This window comes from Phycodurus eques, chromosome 20, assembly GCF_024500275.1.
Source record: "Phycodurus eques isolate BA_2022a chromosome 20, UOR_Pequ_1.1, whole genome shotgun sequence".
Classification (NCBI taxonomy): Eukaryota; Metazoa; Chordata; class Actinopteri; order Syngnathiformes; family Syngnathidae; genus Phycodurus; species Phycodurus eques.
In genome coordinates this window covers 3,429,454-3,454,310 of record NC_084544.1, presented here as the reverse complement: position 1 = coordinate 3,454,310, position 24,857 = coordinate 3,429,454, and the positions used below count along the sequence as shown (strand labels likewise).

The window sequence follows — 24,857 nt, the reverse complement described above, 5'->3', positions numbered from 1 at the left end:
TTCGAGACACTGATTCGATTTATTGAACAGGCCTTAGTGTCATAGCAGCTGCTTCATGGTCAGAACGATGAAAGAGCCCCCGAAAGACCCCTGGATCTCAGTTTATCAAGGTTTAATTTTCTGGGCGTGGAATTAGCCCCTCCTTGGGGCACCCGTGAGAGGGCCGTTCCTCGTGACCATATTTGGACTTGCACTCCCATGCGGGTGTCTCTTTTACTCTGTCAATTTCCCCCCTCCCTGGGGCCCTTGGTTGCGATAATGAAAACCAGTCCTCTCTGATGACCTGACCCCGGTTGTAAATACCGGTCAGGTTTCGGTCAAGGGTTAGCCGGAAACCCCAATATCCATATAACTGATTTAAAGATGTCCTGGGATTTAGAGGTGCAAACAAAAGATTGTTGGAGTGAATACCGGTCTCCCACCCTTTGACCCTCTCAACGGAGGTCTGGTTTCAGTACTATTGAAATATACTACATACTACATTCATTTTTATATACACACTGATAAAAACAAGGTAAACATAACTTCATTTTGGAGTTTGTAATGGAAAATTCCCCCCCCCCCCCCCTAAAAATCGACAAACTCAAATAAAGTCAACTTCTTAAATAGGTCTTAAATTTCTGCCTCGAAACGTCGCCGAGACCAAAATAAATATTCCGTCTGGAACCATGTTTGCGTCACCAGCCATGTTTCACACGGACATGTATTGCAAACGCACGCCGTATTGCACCAGAGAAAATATTGCCGAAAACGTCAGAGGAGCATCTGTAAGTGATTTTTAAGACACTATTAGATGTGTAATTTACATGTAACATGATGTATGAGTGAGCTGAATGGTAGGTAGCGTTTTTATTTTGATTTTTTTACCTAAAATGGTAATCGCTAATGCGCTAATGCTAATCGCGATTGCTAAGCGTTTAGCGTTAGCTAATTTTGTTGTCTCAAATTCTCTACACAGAATTTATACCATACACTCGGTACCAACATATGTAGTTTAAGTACAGATGTCCACCACTCATAAATGAGAAGAAAAAAAGAAAAGAAAACAAAGAAAGAAACAAGCAAACAAAAAACTGTTTTTGGGGGGCTACTCGCTGGAATAGTTGTTAGCATAATAAATTCTGAAAAGATTAAATAGTGACAGCCCTTACTGAAATAATGACGAGTTCATCTCAATTTACTCTGTGAATTCTGTACGTGTTTAGTCAAGGACCAATCTGATATAAAGACCGTTCTGAAACTCTATTTATTGATCGTTTTATTTATTTTATTGCAGGCAGGCTTAAAAAGCTACAATCAAGCTAAAAAGAAATAATTTCTCGAGCAATTAAGTGGAAGCGGATCATTTCCCACGGCACACCTGATGATCTCTCGCATCACATTTAACGGCACAGTGGTTGGAAATCACAATCAAAACAACGTGCAACTGAAAAAATACACCTTGACCCGAATGTGTTTTTCACATGAGACGGAGTTTTTGCAAGTTGCAAACTGGTGCTCTTTAGGCTCACTGTTGTTCGTTTTCACAAGACCCCAAGACGGGACAAGCCGAAAGAAGAAGAAGAGTAAGTCATACATACCGTACATCCACACACTGTACATATTGCCAGCCGTTTGAAAGCATTTTGACTCATCTTTCAATGAAGTCCCACAGAATATTGTGTTCTGTGACAATATAAGAAAGAATAGACTCTTCTTGTCTTTAACCAGAAAAAAAAAAGGTTGTTTTTACATTTTTCTTTGCTTTAGTAATCAGCAGTAGAACATGGGTTGGTTGCACCAAAAACACCGGTTTCTCAGCCAAAAAGCAAGGAAAATGAGATTTTTACGAAAGAAAGTTCAAGCGGAACGGATTTTAGTTGCCAAATATAAATGATGAACTACTGTATATGTAAATGTGAGTACAGTAATGGAGTATACGTATGTACGTGGTCACTTCCCTTCACTGCTCATGTTCCACATTTCCATGTAAATATGGGCAAACTAGAACTGGAAGTTTCTGAGCTGAGCTCAGCAGAAGCGCGAAAGAAGCGACCCCGACCTCACCCGGCCTCGTCTCGGCGGCTCGCTAATGGATGTCGGGAGCGCCGCATTCCCGCCGTTCTCCATCGAGCGCCGCGCATTATTTGTTGCTCGTTATCGCCGTGGCGCCTCCCCGGGTCACAAAAGTGGCAGGATGAGGAACATTAAACCCGCGGAAATGAAGAGAGAAAAAAATAATGGCGCTCGCATTAGCGCCTTCCATACTTTCCCACCATTACGACCGCTCGCGCAACAAAAGAAAATGTGCACTGGACTCGCACATGCAGGAAAATGCTGCCCTGCTATTGGCTTGCACTGGTTGCGATGTCACTTCCAGTTCTGGCATGCCAAATTCGGGTTCTAGATGAAGGTTAGGGTCCGACTTTTAGGGTTTTGGGCCATGATTAGGGGTTTGAAATAAGGTTTCAAGCCAGAGTTAGGGTTTCAAACAGAGGTCAGAGGTTCAAATTAGGGTTTCAAACCACGTTTAGGATTTCAGGCCAAAGTAAGTCTCTCTACGGTTTGGACCCGTGGTTACGGTTGCAAAGTAAGGTTTGAAAAGCGTAGGTGGAGAGAGGAAGTGGAATCCTTGATGTTTTTTTTTTTTTTTTTTTTTGCTGGTATAGATTTCTTTTTAAATTTTGTAGTGACTACTGATGTCCTCTTAGTTGATTTGTATTTATTTAAAAAAAAAATAAACGAGAATCAAGACGTGCTCCATCACTATTTTTAGATGTTTTTTTTGTTCTATTTTTAGACGTGTCGCCAATACCTGACCGGCCGACTTTTTGATTTTTCTGTTGACGTCAGGAGGAGGACGCGGCATGCGGGACGGCGCCTCTTGGAGGCTGGAGGACCAACCGCGGGATAAAGACCAACTCCATGATGATGATGATGATGATGATGAAGACGAAGAATAAGATAGAGATTCCAAATGTAAGTCTGCATTGGATGTCTTCACTTTAGCCAGCACTGCAAAGGCTTGAGAGGTGAAAGGAGGCAAGGAGGCAGGAAAGGATGCAGGCAGGATGGCATGTTGGCATTCAACATGTGTATGTTTTCAAGCAAGGGTTAAGGTTTCAAAGTTGGGGTTTAGAGGCCTCCTGGTTAAGGGTTTCAAACAAGGGATATGGTTTCACATTTCGGGTAAGGGTTTCATGTCAAGGTTTCAAGGCAAGGTTAAGGGGTCAAAGTGTGTACTGGAATTCTTCGCTGTTGCCAGCTCCCGCGTGGGCCGCGAAGCGTCAGGAGCGGAGCGAAGGAGCCGAGGAGGCAGGAAAGGAAGGACGCGGCGGCGACTTCGTTTGCATTCAACACGTGTAGCGAGCCAGGCGTGTAGGGGAGGGGCCGAGGCGAGAGAGAGGGCGGTTGAGAGAGGTTGCTAGGCAACGGGGGTACATACTGAATGTTAAGCCAAGAAGTGTCGAGGCGGGCGGGCGGGCGAGAAACAGACGCTGAGGCGGCAGCAGCAACATGTAGCCACGCCGCCGCAGCCGAGTCGAGTCGAGCCGAGCCGAGCAGACCTCATTTTGGCTTCTCGGGGTGTGCGGAAATACGTGTGCGACATGAACCGTCCGGATGCCGAGGACGCCGTCCCGCCACGGGGGTGACGAGGAAAAGGATGTCCGGCGGAGGGATGACGGATGGATGGAGTGAGAGAGCAGCGCCAGGAGGAGGAGAAGAAGAAGAAGAGCCTCACGCACACGGTGAGTACACGCGCGCGCGACACCTGACGCCGGCTTTGCCCTTCACGCCCACACACACACACACACGCACACACACACACACACACTGTGTGCATAAACGTGTCTTTGACCCTTCTGTCATTGATGTGCATGTGTGTCAGTGTGTGTGTGTGTGTGCGTGTGTGTGCGTGTGTGTGCGTGTGTGTTTGTGCTGCCAAGTTCCAGAGGTGTGACTCACGTGGGACATTTGTCAAAAAATGCACGCACACACACACACACACACACACACACACACACACTCACGCGCACACACACAGTCACGCGCACACATTCACACACACATGAATACATGCAGATACACACTCTCACACACACTCTCATACACATGCAAACACGCGCACACACACATGCATGCACACATACATTTATACACACACAAACACACACACACATGCATGTACATTCATTTAAACACACATGCACACAAACAAACACACAAACAATGTACACTAGTACACACACACACACCCACACACACACAAACTTGCACACACAAATGTACATAAATACAGTACATACATACACACACACACACACACACACAGAGCGCACAGACAAAACACACAAACGCATAGCCACGTATACTCACACGCATATGTGCGCCACTGCGCCCTCCTTCCAGCGTCCTGCAGTGGGGTCTCGATCTCCCCCCTACACTCTCACACACACTCTCATACACATGCAAACACGCGCACACACACATGCATGCACACATACATTTATACACACACAAACACACACACACATGCATGTACATTCATTTAAACACACATGCACACAAACAAACACACAAACAATGTACACTAGTACACACACACACACCCACACACACACAAACTTGCACACACAAATGTACATAAATACAGTACATACATACACACACACACACACACACACAGAGCGCACAGACAAAACACACAAACGCATAGCCACGTATACTCACACGCATATGTGCGCCACTGCGCCCTCCTTCCAGCGTCCTGCAGTGGGGTCTCGATCTCCCCCCTACACACACACACACACACACACACACACACACACACACACACACACACACACACACACACACGCGCTTTAGGGCACATATAACATTATAGCAGCACGCGCACTCCAGCAGCTGGTGCACACACGCACTGACGCACATACACACAAACACAATAACAACAACACAACACGACAAATGCCACAACAGTCATCATCATCATCATCAGCATCATGATGCAGATTACCCTGAGGCACATTCAACAGTTTGCGCGCACGCACCCTAACCCATTGACGTGTTGCCATTTATATTTTCATCTCTGCTCGCTTCTTGATAGGCTCCATTTTGTTGTGGTTCCTTCACTTTGAGGCAGCGCGGTGACAAAGCGGTTTGCATGTCTGCCTCACAGTTCTCAGGTTTACTGGTTAGAATCTGGAGTTAGCAGGTTAGCCTGTTATTGTGTTAGCTTAATTGAAGATGAAGAAATTGTCCAACGGTGTGAACACCTGTTTGTCCATATATACAGTATGTTCCCTGACATGGACCAACAACCAGTCAGCTGGCATTGGGCTCGAGCTCACGCACCGCCCTAATGAGGTCGTGTTGTGCCGTCGTGCGCCGGCTGAGGTCAAGATGCCCGGCTTGAGGGGACTGACCCGCATGCCCTCCAACTGTGGCTTGCGTTGACTTCCCGATCAGAATTGACCAGGTGTGTCACAGGAAGTACGACAGGAAGTAGTGGCGGCGTAAGAGGAAGGAGCAGCAGTCTAACCCAAGAAGCAGGACGGGAAGTTGTGTCATAACACAGGATGTAGTCACGACATCATACAGGAAATACGACAGGAAGTAGCACGTACGTTAAAAAGCCAGTGGAGTGCAGAATTTTGGCTGCGTTTGCCCCATAAGCGTCTCGGACTGGATGCAAGTTGTCGTGTGTCATCACTTCCCACAATCCATCAGTACAAAGCGGAGGCGGCGTGGATAAACCTGCGTTGTCTCCACGCCAAAGTCGCACATTTATCATATTTTGATGCTAAACCGGGTTGATACTTTATTTCATTCACACACCCGCGCGCACGCAAACACACACACGCAGACGGACTGTGTGGGCTAGGCTTCGTCTTCATTGATGGGCTGAATCACGCAGTTTGGATGCTTTCCCAGGAATCTTTGCCATCCTCTCTCTCTTTATTTATTTATTCATTTTTGGATTCCAACTTATTGGCACAACACATCACATGTTCAAGGCAACAAATTGCCGATTGCATCTAACGAGACGCGCATAACCGGTAATAAATAAGCGTGTAGTGTATACAGCGTACAAGGCAAAAGATTGGATATGAAGTGGAATTTATGATAAGGGGAAGTAATCTATTGAGTAAAGAGTTTGTTTTTCGTCATTTTTATTATTGGAGTAAAGCAAAAAAGCTAAAAAAACAAACAAAACAGTTGCAGCCTGGTGGCAACTTCTCGCCAGTGTATTATTTACTTTATTACTATATTCATGATTCTATTCGTTGCATGTATAATTAATTTTTCTGCACCAACTCTGAGGTTTCATTGACAAACGCCCTGCGATCCAGCCTCATGACCCACACATCCACAAACCAAGTTTTCTGGTTGTTATGGCCACATACCGTGTGTCTGTTTTTATCCACAGATCCACTGTGCAAAAATGGCATCCATGGCAGAGGTTCAAGGCGAAAACCACTGCTGACCAAAAAGAACAAAGGCTCAGCTCACTTTTGGCCCAAAAAAACAAAACAAAAAAAATCGGACTTTTACCAGAATATTCTATGGACTGACGAGATGAAAGTTGAACTTTTTGAAATGTGTGTGTCTCGTTACAGCTGTTGTAAATGTAAAGCAGCATTTCAGAAAAAGAACATCATACCGACACTCGAACATGGTGGTGGTAGTCTGGTGATCTGGGGCAGCGTTGCTCCTTCAGGACCTGGACGACTTGTGTGATGAATGGAACGATGAGTTCTGCTCTTTACCGGAAAACTTTGCACCATCGGTTTGTGACCTCAAGCTGAAGCACACTTGGGTTCTGCAACTGGACAACGTTCCAAAACACGGCCGCAAGTCAACTTCTGAATGGCTTAAAAAACAAACAAGGTTTTGGAGTCGCTTGTCAAAGTCTGGACTTGAATTAGATTGAGATGCTCAAGTGGGGAAACTATGCAAAAACAAATTACGAATTTGAGACAGGGGCCAATTATTTTCCACGGCACTTTATGAATGCAAATATATGCACAGTAACAAACGCATCAGGGAATAAAATGTAAAAGTTGGCCCTGGATAAATGGACACACGTGTGTACTTTGTCAGTGGAGCATTTGAATTTTGAGCTGATCACTGCATGTTTCCACGTGAACACGCATGTAGCATGTCGCATCAAAGCACGCGTCTGTGACTCGTGGTCGTCGCCATTTTGTTTGGGGAACGTTGATCACTTTAATTGTGGTTTTTTTTTTGGTGTTAAACATTTCTCATTCGATTTTTTTTCCCTTCTACTTTCCTACATCGGAGTCTTTTCATCTTTTTTTGCTTCCTTCCTTCCTCATCCCTCTTTCTTGCTGTGTGGTTCATTACTCTCCTCCCTCTTCTAATTACCGTCACGCTTCATCCCTCCTTCTTTCCCTCCTCCGCTTTTCCCGTTCTTCCCTTCATTCTTCTTCCTTCATCTCTTCTTCTTTCTTCTTCCCTTCATTCTGTTTTTGTCCACTTTGATGCTGAACTTATTTGACTTTGTCTTTTCTCGTTTTTCTCTCACCTACTGTCCTTTGTAATCCCTCGCTCCCACACTGTCTCCTTCCAATCCTCTTTTCCTCCTCCAGCTGCAATCTTCTCCTCGCTGCACCGCTCGCTTCACTCCCCCTTCATCAGCCCTTCATCTTCCTCTCCTCCTCCAGCTGCAATCTCTTCCTCACTCCTACTTCCTCGCCCTCATTCGACTCATCGATTCCTCATCCTTCCTTCACCTTAATCCTTCTGCCTTATCCCTCTTTCTCCACATCATCCCTTCATCTTCCTCTCCTCCCCTCACTCATTCATCTCACCTTTTTCTTCCTCCTCCCGTCTCGCCTCATCTTTCTCACCCCTTCTTCCTCATCACTCCCCGTTTCTCATCCTTCCATCTCCGTAATCCTTTCTTTTTCTTCCTTATCCGTCTCCCTCCTCTTCACCTCTCATCATTGCTTCCTCCGCTCATCTCTCCTTTCTTTGCGTCCTTCCATCACCCGCTCATCCCTTCATCTTCCTCCCCTCCGCCGCTCCGTTTTTCTCCTCTTTATCGTTGTGCACGATCAGCCTTTGTGAATGGATGCCAGCGCACGAGGAGATGAATGAGCCTCCACGTGCACACTCGCAAACACGCGCGTGCACACGCGAACGCAGCGTTATCTGATGTAGGCCAGAGACGACGGCGGCGAGGAAAGGAAGTGTCCTAAAGTGTAGGTTGAGGAGTGATGGGAGGGAGCAGAAATAGGAAATGAAGGCGCTTGGATGAGGAGGAGGAGAAAGTGATGAAGATGGATTTATTTATTTTTGAAATTACAGTGACACCCCCCCGTTCGTCATGCAGGATACATTCCAGACTTGCCCAAGAAAGGTGAAAATCTGTGACATAGGCCATGTAAAATTATTTAAAAAAAATAGTTGTATTCCTCACACATGCTTTAAACACGTTGGGACGTTGTGCTAAACAGAATACAGTGATTTTCAAATCATGTTCAACCTATATTTAATTGAATACACGACAAAGACAAGACATTTAATGTTCAAACTGATAAACTTTATTGTTTTTAGCAAATAATCATTAACTTTGAATTTTATGGCTGCAACACATTCCAAAAAAGCTGGGACAGGTGGCAAAAAAGACTGAGACAGTTGAGGCATGCTCATCAAACACCTGTTTGGAACATCCCACAGGTGAACAGGCTAATTGGGAACAGGTGGGTGCCATGATTGGGTATAAAGGGACTTTCCCTGAATTGCTCAGTCGTTCACAAGCAAAGATGGGGCGAGGTTCACCTCTTTGTGAACAAGTGCGTGAGAAAATAGTCGAACAGTTTAAGGACAATGTTCTTCAAAGTACAATTGCAAGGAATTTAGGGATTTCATCATCTACGGTCCATAATATCATCAAAAGGTTCAGAGAATCTGGAGAAATCACTGCATGTAAGCGGCAAGGCCGAAAACCAACATTGAATGCCCGTGACCTTCGATTCCTCAGGCGGCACTGCATCAAAAACCGACATCAATGTCAGAATCAGAATCAGAATCAGAATCAGAATCATCTTTATTTGCCAAGTATGTCCAAAACACACAAGGAATTTGTCTCCGGTAGTTGGAGCCGCTCTAGTACAACAGACAGTCAATTTACAGAACACTTTGGGGACATTAAGACATTGACAAAAAACAATTGTGCAAAAAGATGCAGAGTCCTCTAGCACTTAGAGCAGTTCGAACGACTAATATTGCAATAGTCCGGTGCAATGACCATTGTGCAAAGGGCGCCGAGACTTCAAGGAGTGTATGCGGTTTAAAGTGACGAGTAGTGCGATCATCTGGGACAATGTCGGTTGTGCAAATGTTGCAGATACTCCTCAATCGGTGTGCAAATGGAGCAGATGCTACTCTGGCATGAGTGGCCAGTATATGCAAATAGTGCAGCATGGCGAGACAACTACAGTGAGTGCACGAGTAATACATAATGTGTAAAGGATATCACCACACGGGCTCAGGAACACTTCAGAAAACCAATGTCAGTAAATACAGTTAGGCGCTACAACCGTAAGTGCAACTTGAAACTCTACTGTGTAAAGCAAAAGCCATTTATCAACAACACCCAGAAACGCCACCGGCTTCTCGGGCCCGAGCTCATCTAAGATGGACCGACGCAAAGTGGAAAAGTGTTCTGTGGTCCGATGAGTCCACATTTCAAATTTCTGGGGGAAATTGTGGACGTCGTGTCCTCCGGGCCAAAGAGGAAAAAAACCATCCGGACTGTTATGGACGCAAAGTTCAAAAGCCAGCATCTGTGATGGTACGGGGCTGTGTTAGTGCCAATGGCATGGGTAACTTACACATATGTGAAGGCACTATTAATGCTGAAAGGAACGTACAGGTTTTGGAGAAACATATGCTGCCATCCAAGCAACGTCTTTTTCATGGACGCCACTGCTTATTTCAGCAAGACAATGCCAAACCACATTCTGCACATGTTATAACAGCGTGGCTTCGTAGTAAAAGAGTGCGGGTACTAGACTGGCCTGCCTGCAGTCCAGACCAGTCTCCCATTGAAAATGTGTGACGCATTATGAAGCGTAAAATACGACAAAGGAGACCCCGGACTGTTGAACAGCTGAAGCTGTACATCGAGCAAGAATGGGAAAGAATTAGAACTACAAAGCTTCAACAATTAGTGTCCTCAGTTTCCAAACGTTTATTGAATGTTGTTAAAAGAAAAAGTGATGTAACACAGTGGTAACCATGACCCTGTCCCAGCTTTTTTTGGAACGTGTTGCAGGCATAAAATTCTTAGTTAATGATTATTTGCTGAAAACTGTCAAGTTTATCAGTTTGAACATTAAATATCTTGTCTTTGTAGTGTATTCAATTAAATATAGGTTGAACATGATTTGCAAATCGTTGTATTCTGATTTTATTTATGTTTAACACAACGTCCCAACTTCATTGGAATTGGGGTTGTAGTTTCAAGTCTTAATTTTCAGGTTTCAGTCAAGTCCCAAGTTGCTGGAGCAAAAACTCAAGTCGAGTCTCCACTAAAGTCGGGTCAAGCTAAGCTAAGTCGTCGTAAGCAAGTCGTAAGTCGAATTGTACAGGTGTGCTCATTCACAACATGCATTCAAACATTGGCCACTTTGCACTGAGAAGCAAGTGGAGTCTTGCATAGGTCTTAGGCGAGCAAGTCCTAAAAATGGCGCCTTAAGTCTGACTTGAGTCACGTGACTGGAGTCCCCCACCTCTGCTATATTGGCTGTGATCAATTGGTGCTCCCTCCACAGTGTACCCGTGTCTGCATTTCAACAGAAGTTTCAATCTCAATTTCAGTCACGAACAGGTTAAGAAGCACTACACAAAATGGATGGATGGATGCTAATTGAGTTGAGGAGAGAGCCACGGCAGGCACACTTTTCATTTCTTGCGTCTTGAAAACACTAAACAGAAAAAATGTCTTCAGCAGTTTCCAGGGCTGCTGCCATGGCAACACTTATTAGCGGGACATGTCCGCCATGATAGACTGACACTAGGATCACAACACAGTGCTTCTTTTTTGGTGGACAGGCTGGCATGTGTTGCTTATGACTTCCTTGTTAAGAAGCATTGTAACACAATGCTGTTTCACTTTGGTCAGTTGTGGTACTGGAAACATTCAATGAGCCTGAGGGGTTCGGAAGTCTCACAGAGAACTTAAAGGTCTTGAATATATTTTGGTCCAAAACTGTTCAGAGCGTTATAGACAAACTATAAGGTTTTAAAAACTATTCTTTGACTATTTGACTATTCTGGGACTGGCTCCAGCAAACCCTTTTGAGGAAAAGCGGTATCGCAAATGGATGGATGGAGGAATTTTTCAAGATGTTGAATTGTTGTGCATTATTTATTGATTTATTTTTTTAAAAATGTTTGTGCTCAGCAGTTCTTCCTCACAGTTTGGATGTTCGGGGTTCGAATCCTGTTGAATTTGCGCGTTCTCCCCATGCTTGGGTTTTCTGTGGGTACTCCGGCTTCCTTCCACTTTCCAAAAACATGCATGTTAGTTCTCACTTCATCAAAGACTCGAACTTGTCCATCAGTGTGACTGCTTAAGCGTGAAGCTTGTTTTCATATATGTGCCTAGCGATTGGCTGATGACCAGTCCAGAATGTACCCCACCTCTCGCTTAAAGTCAGCTGGGAGAGCAGAAAATACATAGCTGGATGGATCTCGGATTCTAGAGATGTTCTTCAGCTGGTAATGAGCAGACTAACCCTAACCTCAGTTTTTAGGTGGCTTTAAAAAGGGAGGTAATAATCCCACCACAGTTTTCCACTTCAGCAAGAAGCAGGAATTAAGAAGGTGCCTGTGAGGTGGTGTCACCTGAGGATTGTTCTTCCTCTCCTGCTTCCATCCTCTTGTTCCTTTCACTTACTCACAACCAGGTTCAGCACTTGGTGTCTGATGAGTCTCTTGGCGCTAGAGGGCGAACTAAGGGTTTCATTCGAGCTTCTTCTCTCCCGAGGCGGATCCGACTCCGCTGTAGAGAATACAATGTAGTCAATTAGGCGGCCCCGCAGTCCTCGCCAAGACCCTGCGGGGGAATTGAGCCAGGAACACGTTTCCCCCGCTTTGAGACGCCAAGCTGGGTGTGAGCAAGCTGGGACGAAGCCTGCGGGAGATCACGCCAGTATGACAATGTCCAAATCAGCATGCAGCTTACTTGTTATTTGGTGAACAATCAAAGCATTCATTAAAAAGGCTCCACTACCCGTTAGCGTGCAGCTACATCTGGGCTAACTTTTGTGCTCCAAGGCTATTTTTCATTTTTAAAACAAACATATAGGCCTGGCTGTTTGTAGATGTGGCCCAAAATAATATTTGAACTGGACTCTTTGGTTGCGTTTCACCTTTAATCCAAAAATGGAGAACTGAAGAAGCCTTTTGGATTTAAGGTGAAACGTCTTCAACAAATACGAAGAGTCCAGTTGCCGTGATTCAACTTTTGTGGATTCACTTTGTAGTGTTTAGCTTAGCAACATGCTAACGGCTCAACTTCTTCTGTCTTCGCTTACACCTCTTTAAAACCAGCGGTCCTCTTTGTTCAGAATTTGGACATTGTCAGGTGAACAACCAGTTGTTGTTCCAAACGCTCAGTCACCAGCCACACCTGTAAACAAAAACAACACCATCACCAAAACCCTCATGTGACCACCCCCAGGGTACACGGACAGGGAGACTTTCTACTTAAAATTTAGAATTGAAGAAACTTTTTGGATTAAACGTTTGGTGGTTTCTGGTATGCGCTATAAGTGCAGCTCCACAGCGGCCCCTGACCCCCCCCCCCAAAAAAAATGCTATTTATAAAATGGTTTTGAATTGGCATCATGACATGTCAATAATTGCCGTTTGTATGCGGAATTTGCGCCCCCTTGTGAAGTCGCCCTCTGTCGATGAGATGCCTTTTCAAAACTCGAGTTAATAAAAACCCACTTGAGGCCAACCGTGTCCCAGGAACGTTTAACTGGCTTCAGCATCATAAGCATCAACCACACAGCCGGGGGAACAGATTTTATACGAGGACATCACAGACGATTCCGCATCAAGGAAGGCCAGGAGGCAACACTCGGGAAATAACATAACAATCGAATCCTTAACATAAAAGAAGGAAAATATGCTGGGAAATAACACCAAAGGGGGGTCTCGCACGTGGCTCTATTCAAGCCAGGATCGTCACGGCCTCCATCCATTTTCTGCAGCGCTTATTCTCATTCAGGTCACGGGCCCACCAACCTCAGAACTGAACAGCACATGTACTAACTACTCAGCCACCGTGCCAGCCACGTTTTAATTAGATCATTTACAATGAAGTCATTCAATGCCGTGGACATTTACATTGGTCAACTGGAATCCAACCATTTCCTGCCACTGACGAATATATGCGTCAAGTACGTTTTTATTTATTTCTTCTTCTTATTTTTTTTGCATGCACACCTACTCGTTAGGCGTGCAATTCAAGCTGTGAAATTCAAGCTTCTACATAACTGTGATGAAAAACAGACACCAGTAGATGGCAGCGTTGCACCACTTTGGATATGAGATCGGCATCGCTTTTGAGGAGAAGATAAAGAGTAGGTCGTTTTGTTGTTTTATAGTTTGAGATGTCACAAAAACAAAAAAAGCTCGAGACTAGCTTTTTCTGGTGAAAGAAGAGCATCTACACTTTGTTTTGGTAGGTTCAATGTTTATATTGTCGCAGAACACATTATTCTGTGGGTCTCGAGAAATCAGTCCAAATGCATTGAAAACAGCCACAACTGCCAGTCGATGAGTTCATCAGCCAATGAAACGAATGATGATTCAAAAAAATGCTCAGCGTACATGTGATATGTTGTAATTTAAAAGAAATGTTTCCCGCTGGTGAATTTGTTCATCTCTCGGCTCATGCACAAAGATGTCTCGAGTCGCTTTCTCAATCCTCCTGCATTGCTCGGCGGGATAACGGGATCAAGCCGCTCTCTCGTTTCGGCGCTCGGCTCAGTTTGACCCGTCTGGAGAAGTTTGACTGGAACATTTATGAACGTTTGTCCGCCGAAATATTCCTCATCCATCTCGCGGTGTTTGTGTTCCCCGAGCGGGACGCCGGCTCGTCATCTCGTCCGCGTTCTCGCTACCGCTACCGAAACGACCTTGCCAGTCGGCCTCGACGTGTCCAGACTGCGTAGGCCGGGCTCGGGCCTCAGATAATGAAATCCGTGCGGTAAATAATTCACACGATGGCCGCATTTCCGTGCTGGGAAATCACACGTAGCGGTCTCCTGCTTATATTTTTTGAACGTGAGGAAGGAAGCTGATGGAATCTTAGCATGGAAATTGCTGGACTGATATCGGCGCAGTGTTCAGTTTCAGTATTCAGTACCAGTTTATTCCCCTTGTAATATTCTTCTCATGTTTGTTGTGTCTCTTTATTCTTTTCTTTCTTTTTTTTTTTCTTTCTCTGTGGCAGACAGCAGCATCCGACAACTTCTTGTCCTGAAATCATGGTAGGCAAATCTTCGTTCCGTCTGCTGCTCGGTCTTGCTCGTCTGATTTCACTGGAGGCGCGTCATTGACTTTCTGGCTCTGTATTTACTACCTCAGGTGAAATGTTGTTTTCTGTTTCTGAGCTAACCAGCCGGTGTTAGCACAGATGGTGGCAAAAGTACGAGCCGTGGGCTACAGGCGGCCCGCCCCCTTCCTTAATCCGGCCTACCGAGCATTTGGATTATCAAGAGTCCAGTAATAATTGTTTGTTGTCCCCCCCCCCCCCCCAAAAAAAATTTATGAATTAAAAGGTATCATGTGTTTCATTTATTATTCATTCATCCATCCATTTTCTGAACCGCTTAGCCTCACTAGGGTGTGGTGGCGCCTCCCTCTTATAGTCTGTTCAATACTTATGTTAATTGTGCTATTGTAAACAATAAAAACAAAAATATTAGCAAAATAAACATTTCTCCTCACTAGGGTCGCGGGCGTGCTGGAGCCTATCCCAGCTGTCATCGGGCAGGAGGGAGGGTACACCCTGAACTAGGGTGCCAGCCAATCGCAGGGCACATAGGAACAAACAACCATTCGCACTCACATTCACACCTACGGGCAATTTAGAGTCTCCAATTCATGCATGTTTTTGGGATGTGCGAGGAAACCGGAGTGCCCGGAGAAAACCCACGCAGGTACGGGGAGAACATGCAAACTCCACACAGGCGGGGCCGGGGATTGAACCCGGGTCCTCAGAACTGTGAGGCTGACGCGCTAACCAGTCGCCCACCGTGCCGCCTATTATAGAAACAATACCATTTGAAAATGAGCACGCTCGTTTTATGATTCAAATCGAAAATTTTACAGATTATTAAATCAAATAAATTACACAAATATTAAAATTAAATGGATTAAATGTAATTAAAATTAAATATTCCAGTTTAAATGTTTAATTATTTAATCCAAAATATTGGTTAATTTGAATGAAATTCAAATCAAGAGGCTTTTAATATTTATTGCATACATTTTAGCATTTTCTTTTAGACACTTTGTGTTTTTGTTGAACATTTCATCATGGCTACGGATGACTGGCGGCCCGGTCGCGGCCGATGCGTCGTGCTCGCCGGTAGGGAATTCAACCTGATTGGACACGAGCGCATTGGTTGTTTCCACCGCCGACTAATTACAAGGCGACTATTGTTTGCGGCTTGTTTTTCCCGCCCGGTCGTTTTGACGCGTTCCCGAGGGGAACGAGGGCTTGCTGGCGGTGACATCAGGCTGGGCTCATCTTCTGACACAGCTTGAAAGGCTCGGCGTCCCGCTTTGTTGTTTGGTCTCGTTGTTGATGTCGCTTTAATCATCACCGGGCAGCGCCTCAACCAACATTATCGCACTTATTGTTTTTGCTATATTCATTGTTGTCTGTATCGCTGTGATCGTTGGTAGTGTCGGTATTGTTGCTAACGTAATTGTCGTTGTCTTTATTGCATTTCTCATTATTGTTGTTGTTCTCTTATCGGTATTGCGATATTGTTATTACCGTAATTGCAGCTATCTTTATCGTGCAGTGGTCACTATCATTGTTACAGCTGTTGTTGTCGTCGTTATCGTTTAGCTGTTTTAGTTGTCATTATTCCTGCTGGTATTGTTGAGACAGTTATTATTACTGCAAATCTCGTTATCGTTGTTGCTGAGTTTCCTCTCATTGTTATCGACTGTTACTTTGGGTAGCGTTGATGTTGTTACAGTTATCACAGCTCTCATTATCATTGCTGTTCTCGTTATCGGTCGACGGTATCGCTGTACTCAATATTATTGTTGGTATTGTTGTTGCTATTTGTTATCGTCAACGGTGTCGTTGGAAGCGCAGGTCACGTTCAAGGCAGAAGTTTTAACATTATAAACGCAAGTTCCGTTTGAATATGATGTGATTTTATTTTGTTGTTGTTGTGACGTAGGACCTCAGAGAACATCGCAGAACCTCATATAAGCTGTCGCTATTGTTATTGCTGTTATTTTTGTTATCTGTTTTCGTGTACGCTAGTGTTGTTTTTCCCATTATCGGTATCACTGTTGTCATTGTTTTCATTGTTAGTATTGGTATTGTTGCGGTTGTTACTGTGGTAAATATTATCGTTCGTCCGTTGGAAGCGTCTGTCACGTTCAAAGCCAAAGTTAATGTTTTTGTGTGTGTATGTGTGTGTGTGTGTATGTGTGACGTAGGACCTTACGGAACATCAATTAGCGCTTGCGTCAACAAAGATGACCTCTCCGCTGCATGCTAATTGGCAGTAGACATCTGTATGACCGGGCGTCTTAAGCGGCGTCTCATGGAGAACGGCGAGCAGATGGCGACCCTCGCCTCCTTTTCCCGCCGTTAACGGCTCAGTCTAAATGCTTTAGCTGAAGGCGGCGATGGTGAAGGCCCCCCACCCCTGTCCCGCGTCGTCTCCCCTCCCCCCCGGCCCGTGTAACGGTTTCCCTTTTGGCGTGTGACGAGGCGCTGCCGTGTTCAACCCGCCGGCTGCTTCCTGCGTTGAGTGGCAGCCTGGCGGGCGAGCTGACAGCAGCACCGAGAGCGACGCCGAGCTATCAATGCCCCCCATTTCCTGGCAGCAACAAGCTGCTGCGGCACCGCCAAAGAGTCGTCGACGTGTACGGCCGCTTTCTACTCGCCGCTTCCCCCGCAGGTGCGACCTTGATGTGCCCGGTCGGCGAAGATGTCATGCTAACAAGCGCTATTATGCTTATATCTTGTCTTACTAGTTTATTTTAATTCTCTTACCGAGGTCGCAACTCAATATATTTAAAATATGTTTTATATTAATCCCTAGTTTATTGCGGGGGTTAGGTTCCGGACCACTCTCGCAAAGTTAGGAATACATATTTTTTGCCTCTTTTATAACCTGTAAGAACCTCTCCATATGCTTATTAATCTTCCCCACACCTCTATTAACCTCTATCATACTCTTATAAACACCTTCTATACTCTTAAACAAACAGTAATGCACAGTAGTATTGTACACTATGTACATTTTATTCCTTGTAATATGTGCTTTAAAGATTTTGTCATGCTAGCGAGCGCTAATGGACACCATGTTGATTACAGGACTTTGGGCCCTCGTTTCACTTTGTGGCAAGCATCCCCCCCCTCCCACACACACACACACACACACACACACACACACTCTGCAGTGGCCGACGCAGCCGTACAAATGACTGCTGCCGCTCGCTCGGTGTTTACAGCCGCCCGCTATCGACCCGCCTTTTCCTCGCTCCTCGTCGTCGTCAATAACGAGCTCGTCGACAAGTTGCCCTTTTTGGACCGCAGCGGCGATTCCGCGCCATTGTGTTGCATGGGTGACAAAAACGAGTAATATGATGAAAGTGGAATAAATAGACATTTCAAGAGGAATGATATAGAGGAACAATAAGACCGTAAAAGAGGAATAACATGATAAAAGAGGAATTCGCGGAATGACGCAATCTTGTCACCACGACTCGCAGGTGCATCAACGCAAACGAGGAGAGAGGAACGGCAGAAAAAAGAAGGAAATAAGGAAAAATAGGACCATCAAATGAGATGAAATATGAGGAGAAAAAGGGAACATAAGATGATACAAGAGCAATAATTAGATGACAAAATAACAATACAATGTTAAGTTTTGACTAGAGGAATAATGAAGGAGGAATAATAAGATGATCAAATGAAGGATCGGATAATATGAATGGTAATATGATAAAGGAGGACAATCAAAATTCTAAGAGGAATAAAAGGAAATAGAATAGTAATGCATCTAACCCTATGATAAAAGATGACGACTGATCAAGTTATTACTAGACATCAATTACATATTTAAATAATGATAATAAGATGCTTAAAGAGGAATGAAACAGTAAGACTAAGACCTTCAAAGAATAAACACAATAAGGAGACATTAAAAGAGGAATAATAAGATGATTAATGAAAACACTAAAAGAGGACTAGTTGGATAAAAGAGGAGTAAGACTTTAAAAAAAGAAATAATACAATGATAAAAGAGGAATAAAACAAAAGACGAATAATTAGGAAGTCAAATTAAAATAGTATGCCAGAAGCTATTACCAGACATTTATTACACCTTAAAATGGGAATAATATGACGATTAAAAAAATACATGAAAAGAATAGTTGCATAAAATACGACCTTAAAAATGAAAACTAAGATGATAAAAGTGGAGTAAGACAGGGCAAGAGAAATAGCAGGGCACAAGAAAAATAATACGACCTTAAAAGAAGAGTCATAAGATGATAAAAGTGGAATTACTAGATTTATCATGTGGGCTCATGCTTGCTCGTGCCTTTGTGCGGCAAATATTGTTTGGTGAAGGGGTGGGGGACTCATTGAAACTCATACAGTAGTTTTGTGGAACAAGCTCATTGCGGAGCCTCCAGTGGCAAACGTGTCTCCACATAGCAGACGAATCCTCAAGCGCTCGCTAATTACAAACAACACAACAAGTTGTTCCCATTTCAATTTGTCCGGTTAGCATATCACCATTGGGAAAAAGGAATGAAAGTGTTATTTTTCCCCCTTAGCATCCTGTGCGTAGTTAACTTGTTTAGTGTTCTTACTTTCTTTGTTTTGTTTTTATCGCTCCCTTGAAGTGCACTTATTAAGTAGTCGCATCGCTTTCTTCTCTTTCAATCCGCTTTTCTTCTTTTACAATCTTATTATTACTATTTTTATGTGTTTTATTATATGATCCACTTTTGCTGTCTGATGATTATTTTTTTTTTAAATATATTTTTGTTCCTCTTTTATCATGATTTGTCTTTTGCCATCTGAATATTCCCCTTCAAATGTCTATTGTTCCGCTTAACAGTTTCTTTTTACTCATTTATCATATGAATCCCCGTTTATTCCTCTTTGAATGTCATATTATTTCTGTTATATAATCTTACATTCCTCCTCTAATTTAAATGTCTTCTTGATGATGTTTCATCTGCCATTTGGTTTCGCAGCTGCCATTTTTCGGCTCATTTCGTCCGTTTCCGGCGGTCCATCGTTCGCCAATCTCGTCTTCGAGAATTTGTCGGCTCGCTACCGAATTTGCGCCACGTGTACGACTCCGGTGGACGCCACTAAATAAAATTTAGAGAGAAGGAACGCGGGTGATAGTGGTTTTGTTGAGTTGGGAGATGGGGGGGGTGAAAAAGGTCGAAAAGGGAGTGATGAATTTCAGATGTGGAAAATGATCTGCAGTCAAGTCAGAGGAGGTCACGCTGTCTTGAAGAAGTCCATCCTCCCATCACGGCCTCGTGTCTCGACTGATCCGAGGTGTCACGGCGTGTGCGCGCGCGCGTGTGCGCGTGTGCGCGTGTGCCCTTCTCCCACTCGCTGTGAGGACGCCTGAAAGCAAGTGAAAGCTTGTGAAAGCGTCTGAAAGGATCTCATTAGCGGGCGGCGATCAAACGCTGCCCGGAGTGAGCGACTGTTAATGACCAAGGAGACCGCCGACCTTTAATTTTATTTTTTTCCTTTCCTGTCGCGTTCGTGCGACCTGACTCGACTTTCTTGCCGCGAGCGTAGCCGCAGGTCACGTCTGACCACCTGTGCTCGATGCTCCTCTTTTTTTTTTTTTAACCCAACACACACGTGTTGTTGTTGTTCTTAGGATACATACTCTCAAACACTTCATGATCGATATGAGGATAAAAGAGGACTAATAAGACTAGAAAAGTGGAATGATAAATACCAGCCAAATAAGATGATAAAAGAGGAATATTAAGAGGAACACGAGTGATGTAGTGCGGTGAAGTTGCGTAAAAGCCCAAGAGTAACGATTGTGTACTGCAAACAGTACACACAGTACTGCAGGTGACAGTTTCAGTCAGTGCAGAACCTGTTTGGTGGTGGCGTACCTAATGAAGTGTCCTGGCTGGTGTTCTGTGACGGATGGCGCACACGAGGTTCAAGGATGGAGCGGAGGCGGCGCAGAAGTGATGCCAACACACACACACTTGCACACACAAAAACACAAAAGCTTGTGAGAATTCAGTGTTGACTTTGTGTGACTGACTCATTTGCTGCGTCATGGAAAACTGGGAGGTCTGATTGTGACATCGCCGTGGGGCTAATTAACCGAATAACCACGCCCCCAAATTAATAAGATCCAAAATGTGCTTGCTTCAAGCTGTTTATTTGTCAGTTCCAGTTGAAGTTTATTGTAAAACTGGCAAAGACGACAATAGACAATTGAGCATTGTAATTTTAAATGTAATCGAATTTAAGTCCGCCAGCTTAATGCTAACATTTTATGCGAAACGCTGTAAAAGGGCTAACGGAAATTAGCATAGATTTTACAAATAATTCTAAACCTTCAAACAACTGACAACTGCAACTTGAACACACACGAAGCAGCAACGCATGCAAGCAGAGCATCCGACATGTGCAGTTGTTAGCGACTTTCAAAGCGTGACGTCATCGCTCGTAAGTAATCGGATCGCATCCAAGAGCTTGCGACGTGTCTGGAGTTGCGCTTGAGATCACGTCGGTGGTGTTCTGCATCACGCGGTATCGGGTGCGAACGTTCCAAGTGCGAATGAAGTGTTTGTGTGGACTCAAGGACTCATCGGTCATCTCTTTGATCAAACAATTAATGCAGAGATGCAAATAATAACAAGTTTGATATTCCACAGTGGCACTAAGCCAGTAAGACGTATTCCTCTTCCTCCTCCTCGTCGTCCCGGCGATGGGCCCGACGTGGCCGACGGGCCCGTTTGGGCTGCAATAGCGAAGCGGGAAGTGATTTGAATAATTAAGAAGCTGAAATGATTGAAGATGATTAAAGTCAAAGAGATTTACGTTAGCTTTATTCTCTCCAGCTCTTCTTTTTTTTTCTCCATCTCAGTTTCATTTCCACCAAGTACATTATTGTATAGATTATTGTAGACCGATATTTTAAAAGAGAAAAATCATGTCATGATTTGGGTTTTCTTTATTTTATGGTTTTTGGTTTAACGTGACAGTGCCGACTATTACAGTTTTCTATGTTGTGATTTTAGCCTGCTCGTTGTATCTTTGTCTCCCCCTCAGCCAATCAGCTGTCTGTCACACACAAATAATCAAATCAAAAAATATTTGCCGTCGCTCTTCGCGGTAGTTCAGTGGTGGCGTTTTGTCATAGACCGTCAACACTGTAGAATGTTTGAACGTGACAATAGAGTGTAGAATCATAGAAATAGATAGTGTAGAATCGTCAAGCGTGATGGTGTCGAATGGGAGAAACCTACTGTGCAGAATCACAATGTGGCGGTGCAGCATCACACAAATGAAAGTGTGGAATCGCAGAAAGTGATAGCATAGAATCGTACGCATTGGTGTAGAATCGTAGAAAGTGGCATGTAGAATCCTGCAAAGTGAAGTGTTACATGAATTGAAAGTGGCTGAATCGAAACATTGAACAGCGTGGAATGCTGCGAGTGTAAATATTAAAAAACGACATGAAGCTCTTCATCTGAAAAATAATTCTAGAAATGATTCTGCTGCTGCTGCTACGGAGTCGATCCATGTTTTCACCATTGATCCCCAAACGTCAGTCAATTTCATCCCATCTTTTCTTCCACCGTGAGCTCCCACTCGGATGTATATTTCACGTCCAGAAAATGAAGCTGTAAAATAGAGATTATCGAGGAGAAGATCTTTATTAATCATTCTTTCTATTCTTCACGCTCTCACGCCGACGCGCACAGCAGTGCTACAGCAGGCCCATAGTGGACGTTGTACGCTCCCAGCAGGCTTGGAATGATGACGAGGCGCACACTACTGCCTTCCACGTGTGATGTGTGGGTGTAATGCGCCTCACGAGTCTGCGTGTGTGTGAGCCGCATGCACTATGTTCACTTATCTTGCTTTCTTTGATATGCTGATGCAGGCATGCGGTGTATTTTCTTGTTTGTGTGTGTGTGTGTGTGTGTGTTCATGCATGTTGGGGTGCCGCAGATATATGGCCTTGCCTCCGTGCGGCCCGACGATGTGGGACCGAGCCATGAATCAGCGCGGCCCGTAATGAATTGTGACGGCCCACAGGAGAAGAGGAGGAAGGAGGAAGAGGAGGAGTGCTCGTTCTTGGTAGAGAGGAGGAAGAGGCAGAGCTACATGGGGAAGATGGAGGATGTGCCGTTTGGAGATTTAATGAGATTTAATGGAACTCGCATTGGTGTGTGTGTGTGTGAGGGAGAGAGCGCTAAAATCCATTTTTTTTTCCTCTCGTACAGTCAAAGTGGTTTTTGTGGCTGAGATTTACAGATGCTCCTTAAATGCCTCGCGCCGGTACACTAATGAACGCTTTCGAAAACGACTGCCGGCCAAGAAAAAACATTACCCACAATTCTTTGCTTTGCTTTGCTGCATTACAGCTGCTTGCTGTTCCGAATGAACATTTTATGTCTTTTGGTAAATGTACATTTTAGTCCATTTCGATGCACCATTACGGTCCATACTCCAGACTGCATACTAGCTATTACACATGTATGCTACCTGTATTGCACACTGTATATATCACGCAATAAAATCCACCTCATGTTGTTATGACAGTTTTTCATTCCTTTTGTCGTTATTCTACTCATAGATGTCGATTGTATAGAATCCAAAATAGAATCCAAAATCAGTAGCGGAGATGACTCTAATGTGATTATTGTTGTTATTAAGCAACACTCATAGACAGATATACAATATACAACATTATCCTCTGAAAATTTACTGGGCAATTGTGCCTGTCACCTTCATGTGCATCGGATTGGGTATATTATACTGCCCACAGGTGGCCAAAAATGTGGCTCAAACTTTAATTCTGTACATTCTATTTAATAATAGTAGTGCCTAAGGGACTTGTCGAGTTGCAGTCTTATGGTTCCAGAGAAAATGAAAATATTTGTGCTTTTTAAGCCCAACTTTAAACACTGAGAACAGTCAAAAGAGAGCTTCTAACTTTCATCATTCTTGCCAGGATGTCAGCTGTCTTTTAATACACCAGGTATAGACTTTTTTTTCCCCACAGGCAGTTTCCCGAGTTCTTTGTTTTTTTTATTCTGTATTTTTTAAGAACAGTCAATAAGCGGAATCATCAGATTCCTAGGAATCAAATGATTGAGAACCCGTCCTAAAAAAGAATCCGTTTTCCGTTACCGTCCCTACTGATGGTGTTGAATATGTTATATTTTAATATAAATAAATTACTAAGTGTGGCAGTGTCAATCACATATAATGGTATTGGGATGTGGTGTACCTAATAAAGTGCCCAGTTGTATGAGGAGAAAATGTTTTTGCAGGCACAAACAACAAGATGATTAAATGTTTGTTTTTTTCTTTTCTGGGAACTGCAAAGAAAAAAGACTTCTTGCAGAGCGCAGCAGCGCTAATCCCACGTTAACTTCCCAGCATGGCGGGCGGCGGCGTGAGGGTTGGAAGAGAGAGAAGAAACTGACACGGGAAATATAATTGGACCTAATGACGACGCAGGAGGCTTAACAACGTGATCCCAATGGTTTCCTCCGTGCTCTCCGTCCACCAGGCGCACACGCGCACGTACACACGAGTTGTGTGAGTTTGACTAGTTGCAGTTACACTCCAGGCCAACAGGGGTCAGAACAGATCAAGTCAAGATCAGTTTAAGGAGTTCTCGCGGAGTTGTCCAAATGACGTCGAACGTGTCACCGATTCACTGTCGCCTAGACAAGTGGTTCTCAAAGTTATTACACCAAATACCACCTTCAAAAATATTTAGCTCTCCCAAGTTTTCACCATAATGGCCAAAATTGAAGTACAGTCAAAAAACAAAAAAATACATAGGCAGAGGTTTTAGACATGAAGTGGTCCTTATATTGTGTCTTTGTGAGTGCGTTTGACTGACAGGATGTCCACTGGGTGTCCCCCGCAGGGTGTCCTCACCTCATCAGGTGAAAGTCGGTGAGCGCCACCCACCCCGAGAACCGGCGCCAGGCCTCACCCGCCAAAGCTGAGCGGCCAGCGCCCACTGGCCCCGCCCGTACCCCATGGTGGCGCCGAGGCCGGCCTCTCGCCTCTCGCTGCTCTTGGCTGTCCTGGCCTGCACGGGGCCCGCGCAGCCCTCGCCACCCCTGCTGCTGCGGCCCCGGGAGAGAGAGAGGGACTCGGGTGGCGTCAACATCGCCGTGGTCCACTCTGGATCCTCCCTGCTCCCGGAGACGGCGGCGGCGGCAGCGGCGGGGGGTGCGGGGGCCGGAGAGTCGGGGCCGGGGCCGCGGCCCGGTCTCGGGAGCGGCCCGGGCAGCGGCGAAAGGGGTGTGATGGATACGGCCTCCTTGGCGGGGGTGGCGGGGGCGGCGGCCGCGGCGGCATT

The 24,857-nt window shown here is 44.7% G+C and overlaps 1 long non-coding RNA gene across 2 annotated transcripts; it reads left to right on the top strand.

Moving 5' to 3' along the window:
• Positions 1 to 717: 717 nt before the first annotated feature.
• On the top strand, positions 718 to 24,517 carry LOC133395892 (uncharacterized). 2 transcript variants are annotated; one of them, XR_009767287.1, is made up of 4 exons: positions 727 to 767; positions 1,531 to 1,565; positions 2,833 to 3,728; positions 24,417 to 24,517. It is a non-coding gene; the product is annotated as an uncharacterized LOC133395892 (long non-coding RNA). The 2 variants fall into 2 exon arrangements; XR_009767288.1 differs by lacking the exon at positions 1,531 to 1,565 and having other exon boundaries at positions 718 to 767.
• Positions 24,518 to 24,857: the final 340 nt, after the last annotated feature.